Below are 12,437 nucleotides of genomic sequence, written 5' to 3'. Positions count from 1 at the left end.
TAAGAGATTTTATCACTGCTAAAATTCAATTGATTTCTAAACATATTTTTCTGAAACATATACAGTAAGAGTTTGATACTTACCAGTACGTGTTCTCCTCCACAGAGTCACACCCTCTGGACAAATATAGTGAGATCCATATTCTCTGGGTAAGTAAGTGTGCGTCCTCATGGACCTTGGAAGACACTGAAAAGTAAATTCCTCTATTGCTTAAGTGCAGGCCTTAACGCCAGTTACCATTCCTCTTACACACTACTGTATGGTTGGCATTTCAACTTGAGTTCCTCAAAAATGAAATGAGACATTTTATAAATGAGTTAATGAAACATTTCCAAATTTAAAAAAACAGTTCCCACTCAAGGAAGGAAAATGTACTAGACATTTCTGTGTTTAAATTCATTCTTTAGTCAGCATGAATGGTGCAAGAAAGCATTTTGTAAAGCAACGTAATACTGTCCTGGCAGAGAGGAAAAACAGGGTCTCCAATGGACCCATCAAGAAGAAATTTTTCTTTACAATACACAGCATAGCGAAGTATAAATAAACCATTGGTTCACACATTGGGAAATTAAACTTATTAAATAAAACTGGTAAACACATTTACCATAAATAGTGCTGGCTAAAGATAAAGGAGCCCAAAAATTACAAAGTATCTTGGGATATTTTGAGAGACAACACCATTGATTATTTTGAAATTAAATAATAGGAATTTAAATATTAAAATAGTGAAAACTTAGGACATATAAAATATCTGGGGTTTTGAGGGTCCTAAGTATGGGAATTTTTAGTAACTAACAATAATAGTTAACAGCTCTTTTAACTATAAAATTATACTACTTATAAAAGACTTTAAAACTGGGTTAAATATGAATAACTGGAACATGCCATGCAGTTGCATATGAATAAGTGGAACATGCCAACTCTAAAATATCTATGGTATCTCATTCTTTTCCCTGTCACTGATCGCCACACTCCACACTTAAGTAAAGGGTGGGGAGAATCAGTTGAGAGCACTGAAAATCAAAATCTGAGAGAGGGAAAGGGGAAATAAAGTGGAGACAATAGATAGGAAAAGGCTGTGTTTTACCCTTCTTTTAATCTGTGTTTCAGTGATTAGCAAGGTTCATGAGGAGGTACACATAAAACATCCCGAATATATCTTTCCATTAAGGAAATTCCAATACCAATAGCAACCATTACATGACTACCGCAAACGCACGATGAACATCGGCCACGCAGAATCACGAGAACACCGGGACAAATCAATGCACTTCAAGACCATGGTTTTCAAACTGAACTTCGAGCTGTACTACTCTGCCAAGTCATTTTTACACATAATAAGTTAGAATCATGAGTAACTTCATGACTGAGGCTTAAAATGTAAATAAAAAGTAATTTAAAACACTGCAAAGAAAAGATGCACTAATCAAAGAAATAACTATTTAATGAACATAAGAGCTATAAGTAACCATTTCAAATGATCCACTGTAGTTATATTTAATTAAACATTTTTTGAAAAAAATTATAAACTGTTTCCTTGGGGGTGGAAGCAGCATTAGAAAGGATGGCAAATTTCTGTAAGTAATGCTTTCTTTTCTCTCTAGTCAATCATAGTACTTTTCCTTTCTATCCTAATCTCTCTCTAAAGTAGCCCAATGAAAATATAATTGTGATGATATAATTTTAATTTCATTCACAACTATTTATTAAGTACCAACATCATACTAAGTATTGTAGGAAATAGGAGAAAAGTCAAAGACATGGTTCCCTACCTTTGAGGAACTCTTATATACACTAAAACATTCAACAAATATTCATTTGGTTACATTCAAGGCACTGTGCCAGGGGCTGAAGACTTAGCAATGAGCAGGACTAGCAATGTACCTGGTTCATCCTGTAATTAGAATTGTGGTAAAAGCTAAGGACGAGAAGTACAAGATTCACAGAGCATCTACCGGGTGAGCTGATGCTCTCAGAGGAAAGAGCATCGCTGAGAAGTGACAACTGACCCGTGTGAAGAGAAAGAAATAACTAGACAGAAGCTAGGAATAAGGGAGGCAGGGAAGCAAGAGGAATCAGAAGGCAAGCATTCCCCACACTAAGAAGTAAGGAGGAGCATGGGAGACTCAAGGAGCTGGAAGAAGGGCAGGGTGCCTGGAGCACAGAGAGAGAAGGGGCTGAGACTAGTGAACCAGATGAAGCCCTAATTACATAGGGCCTTAGATGCATTAAGCAACAGACTATTCAAACTGTAGTTTTTAAATGCTTTGAAATAGCAAGCTGATTCTCAAACTCAAATGATTAGAAAGGAGGGAGGATGGAAGGGGAGGGAAGAAGTGGGTGAGGATCACTTGGGAAGTTAGAATTCCCTAAGCAAACCCTTACAATAACTTCAACTAAGGTAGAGGTAGCGTGGCTGGAGAGAGGTGGATGGATTCAAGAAATACTTAAGACACAAAATAAACAGAATTGTATAAATGAGTAATAAAAGAATAGATAGTATCAAGGATAACTCCCAAAATCCTGGCTTGAAAACCAGGTGTATAAAATGTTACCCATTAGGATAGGAGACACTGGAGGAAGCCCAGATGTCAAGAGGAAATATCAGAGCTTGGTTTTGGACTTAACTTTGAAATGACTTTGAGGCATCCAAGTAGAGATTACAAACAAGGAACTGTATATACAGTCTGATACTCTGAAAAGGTCTGCTATAAATAAGAGAACTGATATAAAAGAGAAAAAAATTATATAGATGATATTTAAAGCCAAGGGTGTGTGGATAAGATTGCCTACAGAGCAAACTGAGACCAAAAGTGGAGATCTGCTACTTTAAAACAACTTCATTCCAATAAAAAAAGGGGCATGGAAGAACTCAAAGTTTAAAAAAGAGGTCCATCACAAGTGTTTTGCCAGAATACAGAAATAGTAAGATAATACATGCAATTAAATGTAAATGGATGAAATGTTCTAATTAAAATAGTCAGACTGGATTAAAAATAAAACCCAATCATGTTGTTTACAAAGTTAATCTAAAACATTAGGATAAACCACAGAATGGAAGATATTTCAACACATAACCAACAAAGGACTTGGATTCAGAATACAGAAAGATTAGTTTGTAGTCCACCATATGAATATACAATTTTTCTATCCATTGACAGGTTGATGGACATGCAGATTATTTTTAGTCTTGTCTATTACATATAAAATTGTAATGAACAATTATATGCAAGTCTTTATATTAACACTTGCTTCAATTTCTCTTAATCCTTAGGAGTAAAGTGGTTAAGTGATTCAACAGGTATATGTTTAAACTTTCGGGAAATTATAAAACTATTTTCCTGAGTGGTTGTACCATTTTATATTTCCACCAACAGCGGAAGTGAGAGTTTGTGTTGCTCCAAATTCTTGCCCCTACTTGGTATTGCCAGGCTTGGGGGTTTTTTTAGTACATTTATGTTAACAGGTCTATAAATTTACTTGCATTTATCTAATGACTAATCATACTGAAGACCTTTTGTTTATTGGCTATTCACTAATCTTTGGTTAAGTATCAGTTCTCAATTTTTGCCTTTTTAAAAATTGGGTTGTTTTTTATTACTGAGTTTTGAGAACTCTCTGTGTATTCCGAACACATATCCTTTATCAAATGTGATTTATAGATATTTTCTCTCATTCTATGACTTGTTTTTTCATTCTCTTAACTGTCTTCGGAAGAGTAGATGCTTTAAACTTTCATGAAATCAAATTTTTCTTCTATGGATCGTGCTTTTAGTGTCATATATAAGAAATCTTTATTTAATCAAAAGTCACAAAGATTTACTCTTATGTTCTCTTCTGGAAGTTTTTACAATTTTAGTTTTTAACACTTAGGTTTGAGATCTATGTGGGGTTAACTTTTGTATATGGCATAAAATACAGACTTTTTTCTCAACTGACCCAGCACTATTTGTTGAAAAGACCACGATCTGTACACTGCATTGCTTTTGCACCTGTATTAAAATCAACTGGGAAATAAATGCATGGGCTTTTTTTAAAAAAAATTCTCTGTGTCCCACTGATTTGTCTTTATACTGGTATTACATAGTCTTAATGGCTGTAGCTGTATATTGTCTCTCTAAATCAGGTAATAAAAATCCTCCAAATTCCTCTTTTTCAGAATTGTCTTGACTATTCTAAGTCCTTTGCCTTTTCATATGAATTTTAGAATTCACTTATTTCTTACCCAAAAAAACCCTAACCTGCTGGGATTTTGACTATTTTGCATTAAATATATAGATTTATCTGAGAACTGACATCTTAATTTTGAGTCTTCTGATCTATGATTGTGGTGTTTCTTTTTATTCACTTAGTTCTCTTATTTTTTTCTCAACAGTGTTCTAGTTTTTAGTATACAGGTCTTAATGCATTATTTGTCAGATTTATCCCTAAGTATTACATACTTTAATTCAGAAAAACTTCATTTTCCAGTTGCCTATTGCTAGTGTGTAGAAATACAATTTGTTTATTTATCTTGTATCCTGTAACTTTTCTGTACTCAGCAGTTCTAAGTATTTTTTCTTTTGCAGATTCCCATATAGATGATAAAGTTATCTGACAGAAAAAACAGTTTTACTTCTTCCTCTGCAATGTGGATGCTTTTCACTTCTTTTTGTTGCCTTTCTACATTGGTTAGAATACCTAGTACAATGTTGAACAAACATAGTAAGAGTGTACACTCTTGGCCTGTTCTTGATCTTATGGGGAAGCCTTCGCTCTCCTGACTATTTCTAGTATGCTCAAGTTTTGGGTTCCCCCCTCCCAGGAATGATGTTGGAGTCTGTCAAACGCTTTCCCTAAATCCACTGAGATGATTGGATGGTGGCATTTGGTTTTGTTTTGTTTGTTTTAGTTTGTTGATATGATGACTTACAATAATTAGATTTTGAATTTTAAACCAAGTTACTGAGATAAACCATGATTGATCACAATGTATTATCCCTTCTATATACTGCTGGATTTGACTTGCTGTTTTTCAAAAGATGTTTGCATCTAAGTTTATGAGGCATGCATCGCTGGTTTGTTTATTTTTTTTAATAATATCTATGTCTTATCTGGGTATCAGGATAATGCTGGCCTCAGAATCACTTGGAAGTTCTTACTTTATTCTCTATTTTCTGGAAGAATTTCTGTAGAACTGTTATTATTCCATTTACATTTAATCTAATTTTTTACCATTTCTGGAGCTCTACATTCCTTCATGAAATCCAATTTCCATCTGGTATTACTTTTGCCTGAAGAACTTCCCTACCATTTCTTGTAGTGTACAATGAGTTCTTTCAATTTCTGTTTGTCTAAAAACTAAATAATATTTTGCCTTCATCCTTGAAAGATATTTTTACTAGGAGTAGATTTCTTATTGACTTTATTTATTTATCGTTTTCAATACTTTTATACAACATTCCTTTGTCCTCTGGCCTGCATGTTTTCTGAAGAGGAAGCCTGCTTAAATCTCATCTTTGTTCCTCTGTATGTAATGTTTCTTTTGTCTCTAGTTGTTCCCAAGATTGCCTCTTATTTTTCACTTTCAGCAGTTTGATCACGATGTGCCTAGGAGGAGTGTGTGTTTATCTTGCTTGGGGTCCTCTAAGCTTCTTGGATCTTTGGTTTATTGTCATTCATTAATCTCACAAAAGTCTTGGCCATTATTTCTTCAAATGGTTCTTCCCTGTTCTCTCTTTTCTCATTTGGAGACTTCAGTTGCACATATGTTACATCACTTTATACTGTCTCAAAGTCACTGAATACTCTCTTCTGTTTTTTCACTCTTTATCTTTGTGTTTCAGTTTAGATAATTTCTACCTTAAAGTTCACTGATTCTTTCCCCAGTTGTGCCCATTGGAGAAATGCCTCACCTCTGATATTATCCTTTTCTCATTTCCAGCATTTTCATTTGATTTTTATTTTATTGTTTCATTTGATTATAGTTTCCATCTCTCTGAAATTCTGTATGTCCATGCATGTTATTCTGAGGAAGCAAGCAGCGCTGTGTTCCCCGCCCCCAAGTAGCAGTCAGTCATCACCACACGTGCACCACCAGAGGGATTCTCACCAGCCTCCTACCTCGCCCCCCAAGGCAAGGAGGCCTGCGGAAAAGAACTCGCAAGTGAGTGCAAAGTTCCTTTGCATCTGCAGCATTTCATATCATCTGTCTGTGCTCTCTAATTCTTTTGCTTAATAGTACTTCTCCCTTTTTTCTCAGTGAACTGGAAGAATAAGTTACACAATTTTATGCTTCCTATCCCATTAAAAACTCCTTGGAAGATCTATTCTGACCCTGGTGATTTTTTCCCATCAATCTTACATTACAGGCACAATTTCACTTTCTTCTTCACTTTCCCTCACATCAGAGTGTCCCTAAATACTTAGCATGTCAATAGAGTACTATTCTATTGTGGGCTTTTTATGAGCTGTCGGGAGCCTAGAACATCATGTTCTGCTTATTATGTATAACTTTGTTGCCTCCGCAAAATCCTTTTGCTTTTTTCAGAACTTAACTTTTAAGTTATCTCAGAAATCATCACCTACAGTGAGGAAGACAGGTCCCTTTATTTTTGAACTGCAAACTGAAGGAAAAAGCAATTTGTATCATCTGTTTATGCTCTTTAATTCTTTTAGTTAAGACTATTTCTTTTCCTCTTGGTGAACTGTAAGAATAAACTATACAATTGTATGTGTCAACAAAATATCATAGTCAAACATTGAACTATTTAAGCCTAGATTTTCTCAACCATCAACGGAGAATAAATACACGGTATGGAGCTGTTATAAAAAGTTTAAAAGGATGTGTCCAAAGCATTGAGCAAAGGGTCGGGCCCACAGTAAGTGTTCCTCACTTCATTATTGGTTATCCACGTATCTATGCCACTTGAAATAGAACTTAAAATCTAAGTAAAGTTAAGCTTTTATTAACAAATGTCTTTATTCACACAGTAAAGGCTGTCTATTTAATGCAAAAATAAATTTTTAAAAATTCTACCTATATTCAGTAGATATAAAATACTCTAATAAATAATCACACTGGGAGAAACATGTATTTTTTCACTGTTTCTATAAATGAAAATAAAGTTATGCAAAATTAATAAAAGTAGAATAAATCTGTTCAGAATCAAAAGATAGGTAGACCACATCTACTGATCTCAAATGATCAAATTTCATATTGATTAATTATATCTTTTATCTTTTCCCTATTATGTATCTTTTTCCCACTCCTCCCCAAAAAAGGTCTCTCTAGAAGCCTAAGTCAGCATCATATCACTCCACTGATATCCTGTTTTTACTTCTAATCCAAGAATGCCATGAGTGAATCCAGCCAATGTGTCACTGGTCTTTCAGGCAGACACTTACTGTCTCAGAACATTAAGTTCAATGAATGCTCATTTAAAAATTATTTTTGAGTGCCTATTTCTGCTAAGCACCGTTCTCGGTTCTGGGATACTGTGATAAATCACTCTGACAAGACTTCTGCCCTTATGGAAGAAAGAGAAAAGAATGGTAAGTGAAGAGGTCAGAAAGCTAGACATTTAAGAGCATGGTAGAGTTTTATTCTATCTGAAATGGGAAGTTACTTGTCTTACTTCCCTGTGGTTGCTATAATAAATGACCATAAACTGAGTGGCTAAAAACAACAGAAATGTATTCTCTCACAGTTCTGGAGGCCATCAGTCCTAAATCAGTATCACTTAGCCAAACTAAAAGTGTTAGCAAGGCCACACTCTCCAGAGGCGCTAGGTAGGATCTTCCAGCTTCTGGTAGCTGCTGGCATTCCTTGGCTTCTGGCCACATCACTGCCACTTCTGCCTCTGTCTTCACTCTGCCTTCTCCTCCACATTTGGGCCAAATCTCCCTCTGCTTTCCTCTTATAAAGATACATGTGACAGCATTTAGGCCTACCCAGATGATCCAGGATAATCTCCCTAACAGAAGATCCTTAACCACATCTACAAAAGGTAATGTTTATAAGTTCCAGGGATTGGATCTGAATCGTTGGGAGGCCACTATTCTGCCTACCACACCACTTAAGTAGTTTTCATTCAAGAAGAAAAGATACGATTGATGCTTTTAAAAGAGCTCTCTGAACAAAAAAATGATTGTGAGATGACAGATTTATTAATTAATGTGACTTGGGTAATCCTTTCACAACATATAGACATTAAATCATATTGTACAATTTAAATGTATATAACTTTGTTTGTCAAAATAATGTGTAGATTGTTCCTAAGTAAATAAATAAATGAAAGCTTTCTCTGGCTGAATGGGCTCCAGGGAGCAAAGTGGAAGCAACAGGTCCAGTGAGAAGGCTACAGCAGTAACCAGTAACCACACAAGAGATGACTAAGGCTTGGGAACTAAAATTATCTATTACTTATCTGTTGCAGTCATGACCAGCTAGTGAGGAGGTTGTACAGCAGTTAAGTGGGAGGATCCAGGAGTCAGACTCTCTATTCCAACCTAATCATACCACTCGTTAGCTTTGTGACTCTGGGCAAGTTACTCACCTAAATTGTTTCCTCCTCTATCAAGTGACCCTTACAGAACTGCCACGAGTATTCGAAGAGATAAAAATGTGTAAAACTTCTGACAGAGTACAGTGCCTGACACATCATAAGACCTCAATAAATGTCAGCTATAGTTATTTTTATCTGTTCCCAGAATTGCACATTTTCTAACAGGTAATTTTACACCATGCATTTTGGTTCCCAAAATAAGTGAAAAACAATAACACCATTCAATAACTCACAAGTGGAAACTTTTTTTTGCACTTCATTTATAAAGTGTAAAAGAGTCACTGATATTATATGATTATTTATATCAGTACTATTTTAAAATGTATAAAGGACCACAGTATTTTCAGAATTTATCCTGACAAATCAATTCTTTCATTTCTAGACAACTGGAAGTTCAAGTCAAATAGTGAAATCTAATATCTAATGTTAATTCAATTTAATATATTGTGGAAAAGAATTCAAACAATCAATAAAGACCACGGGAAAAAACTGTTTTATTTTTCAAAGGATATCCTAGGATTAAATTGTATAAAATGAATATAGCCACAATAGTAGACCCTTGGACAATGCGGGTTTAAGGGCACCAACACATCCACTCAGGAAAATCCACATAGACCTTTACAGAAGGCCCTCCCTCTGTATCCAGGTTCTGCAACCACAGCCTCAACCAATTTCTGATCATGTAGTACTGCGGTACATATTTATCAAAAAATATTCAAGTGTAAGTGGGCCCAAGCAGTTCAAACCCTTGTTATTCAAAGGTCAACTGTACTTTAGAAGTGTCTCACTTATATCTAGAGAACTTAAGTTGGAGGTCAAAGTATTTCCTTTCTGGGTTCTTATTTAAATTTGACCTTGAGATGAGTGATCTAATTGTATTATCATTCACCATCCACTTTGGATATAATTTAGAAAGTAAATTGTAGAAATACTATGGATTAGCTCAAGTTCTAATCCTGACTCTCTTTCTGCCATTTTAACTTTAAAGTCCTTCATCTCTAAAACAATGAAAATATCTACCTATTTTAAAAACCATTTTCGGTTAATATATTATTGTAAAGATAAGTGCAAATGCAATAAAACAAAATAAAAACATTTTATTTGGTGAAACTTATAACATACCAGGCCATAAAAATCTCCATCATCAATTTATCTGATGTTAAGGTAAAGATAAGGTAAAGCATGAGTTGTAAAAGCTGCTTATACTATTATATTATAAATATGAAAAAAATCTGGGGAATGATTAGCTTCTTATATAAAATATTTACTGTTCATGTCTTTAAAATTCTCTAAAAGTACATCATTCACAGAAGATTAGCATTAGTAAGTACTCAAACTATTTTTCCCTGTGGATTTAATAAACTATCAACCAACATACTCAAAACCAGTAGAACCATATGGACACTTAAGCCAGAAATCTGGAAGTCATCCCTCACTTCCCACATCCAATTCATTATGAAGTTCATTCTATCTCAATAAACTTGTCTTGGATATACCCCCTACTCTCCACTGTTCTAATTAGCTGCCCTAATCCAAGTGAGCCTCAAATATCACAATGACTAGTGCTGCAGCCTTCTAATTGTCCCACTCCAATCCACACCACACAATCATCAAAATGATCCTTGTAAAATGTGAGGTAAATCACAGGCCTGCTGAAAGTCTTCAATGGCTTTCCACTATCCTAAGAAACAACTCGTGCATGCTCTGTCACTGACCATCTCTAACCTCTCTTCAAGTCACAGCTCAACACTACCCAATCGATTCCAATCACACTTACCTCTTTCAATTCCACCAAACTCTTTAAGAGAACTCTTTCTGCCTGGACCACTTATTCCTGACTCCTTATATGCCTGCTTCCTCCTACTTCCTCAGTTTTCAGTTCCTCAAAGATGTTTCGTTGACCTCCCAATGTTCAGTCGGTGTCTCACTCCCCTAACCAGCCCCTCAACCCCACACCCTGTCACTTTATTCTGTTCTTTACACTCATTCACTAGTTTAATGTCTGTTTCTCCCTCTGGAAACTTCCTTGAGGGCAAGTTCTCTGGTTTGTTCACCTCTCTTAGTGCTTAGAACGGTGTCTGGCACAGTAAATATTTATGAATGAATGAGAAGGCCATTATTACTAAATGCTCACTTTGAGACACAAGATTGCTTTTTTCTAAGATTAACTAAGAAATTATGGTCATGGTAAAAGTGAATACATTGGCTATGTGCAGTTTTTGTCATCGTTTTCTCACTTGGAAGTAACCACTCACAGAAACAAGGAGAACTGAAGAAGGTGCTATGAGTACCAGTAAGTCTTATGAATATCTGAATATTATGATTTCAAAATGATTTGCTCATAAACATAGGTTTTATAATTTAACATGAGGTTGCTTAAATGTTTAGCTGCCTACATCTTATATTAAACCCTCTATAAAAGTAATTATTATTGTCCCCATAAAGTCTTTCCCATTTGCTTAGTTCTTCAGTACTTTTTACATAAAGTCAGAATCACACAACTGAATACTCTCCTATGTTTGTTCTTTGTTTTCCATAGTCTTTATGTCTTTCTGATACAGAATAATCTGGGACTGTTTTTGTACCTTTTTTAGTACAGGGCAAGATATATGAGAGTCCTAAACAAATGGCTGCTTGTTGATTAAAAAAATGAATGAAATCATTAAGCAATAAATAAAGGTTTTCTTAGTACATATTCATCAGTATATATTTTCTTTATATCCATTTATTCAGTTAATCTCTATATTATGAAATAAAATTAATTACTTTAAAGGCATAATAAAACTTTATCTTCTATACTCAGTTATATAGTTCAGCAGAGACACATGATTCTTTCTATAAATATGCTCTATATATGAGTATATAATATTCCTTATACATTCCCATGAAATTAAGATTTTTCAGGAGTTATTATTTTTTTTCCAGGAGTTATTATTAACTTTATTATAAACTCATTAGCAAAGGATTTTTTTTGTCAAAATAATTTAGAGACCTCTAAAGCGCACTACTATTTATCCTTCATTGTTTATTCTTGCTTTATGAAACTCTGAACTTCCGGTACGCTGTCTGTGGCCCAGATTTAGCCTCTCAACACAGAGTGTATAGTATGCTCAATATTTTTAGCTTTAAATCTAATTTGCTTGTGGACAATAACTTCTTAGTCAAGAGGACCTAACCACCTGTTCCCTTCTACCACTGTTTAACTGACACTTTCAGGTGACGTGCTAACAAGCTTAGGTCAGTTAGTAACACTTAAGTTGAATGTGAAATTAAACCTAGATTGTGTAGACTTAATTCCACTGAAATTATGGAGTGATTTGGGAAAAACAGACATGAAAAAGCTTCATTCACTTTTGAATCACATACAATACTAAAATAAACATCTTCTCAATTTACCACTGTCATCAGTTTAAAAAAATTCATATTGCCTTCATAGAAATATGGACATCTTGTAAAAATAACATGGTATATCCCTGATTTAAATCACTGTAAACATGCTATATATGCCTAAAATTAAAACCCAAAGACAAACTAATAATTGTAGTACTTTAAACATGTAAAATTAATTTAAAAATTATTAAAAAGTTAAACCAAACAGAAAGCCAAGATAAAGTCTACAAAACTCACTATTAGCAAACGGAATCCCCGTTAGTATATAACCTCCCTAACTCCAGTGGTTAAGCTCTCTGAGGACACAGAGACATCATCCATTTTGTTCATTCAAGTTCTAATAAAGAACAGCATTTGCAGATGGTACAAATAAATAGTATTTATTATTTAATAGTATATTAATAATCAATAAATAGTATATAGTCAGCAAAGAAAGTTCTAGTAGATCAAATATTTTGCTTAAAGCAGGAAAACTAATTCTGAAGGAATTTAGGAAGCAAT

The 12,437-nt window shown here is 34.5% G+C and overlaps 1 protein-coding gene across 1 annotated transcript in view; it reads right to left on the bottom strand.

Annotated features, from left to right (window-relative positions):
* The window catches only part of PPP4R4 (protein phosphatase 4 regulatory subunit 4), an 88,339-nt gene that overhangs the window by 42,955 nt on the left and 32,947 nt on the right, over window positions 1-12,437 (bottom strand). The window lies entirely within an intron of this gene.

Source organism: Camelus dromedarius, chromosome 5 (assembly GCF_036321535.1).
Source record: "Camelus dromedarius isolate mCamDro1 chromosome 5, mCamDro1.pat, whole genome shotgun sequence".
Taxonomy (NCBI): domain Eukaryota; kingdom Metazoa; phylum Chordata; class Mammalia; order Artiodactyla; family Camelidae; genus Camelus; species Camelus dromedarius.
Note: the sequence above shows the minus strand (reverse complement) of the source record. Positions and strands in the feature narration are given on the sequence as shown.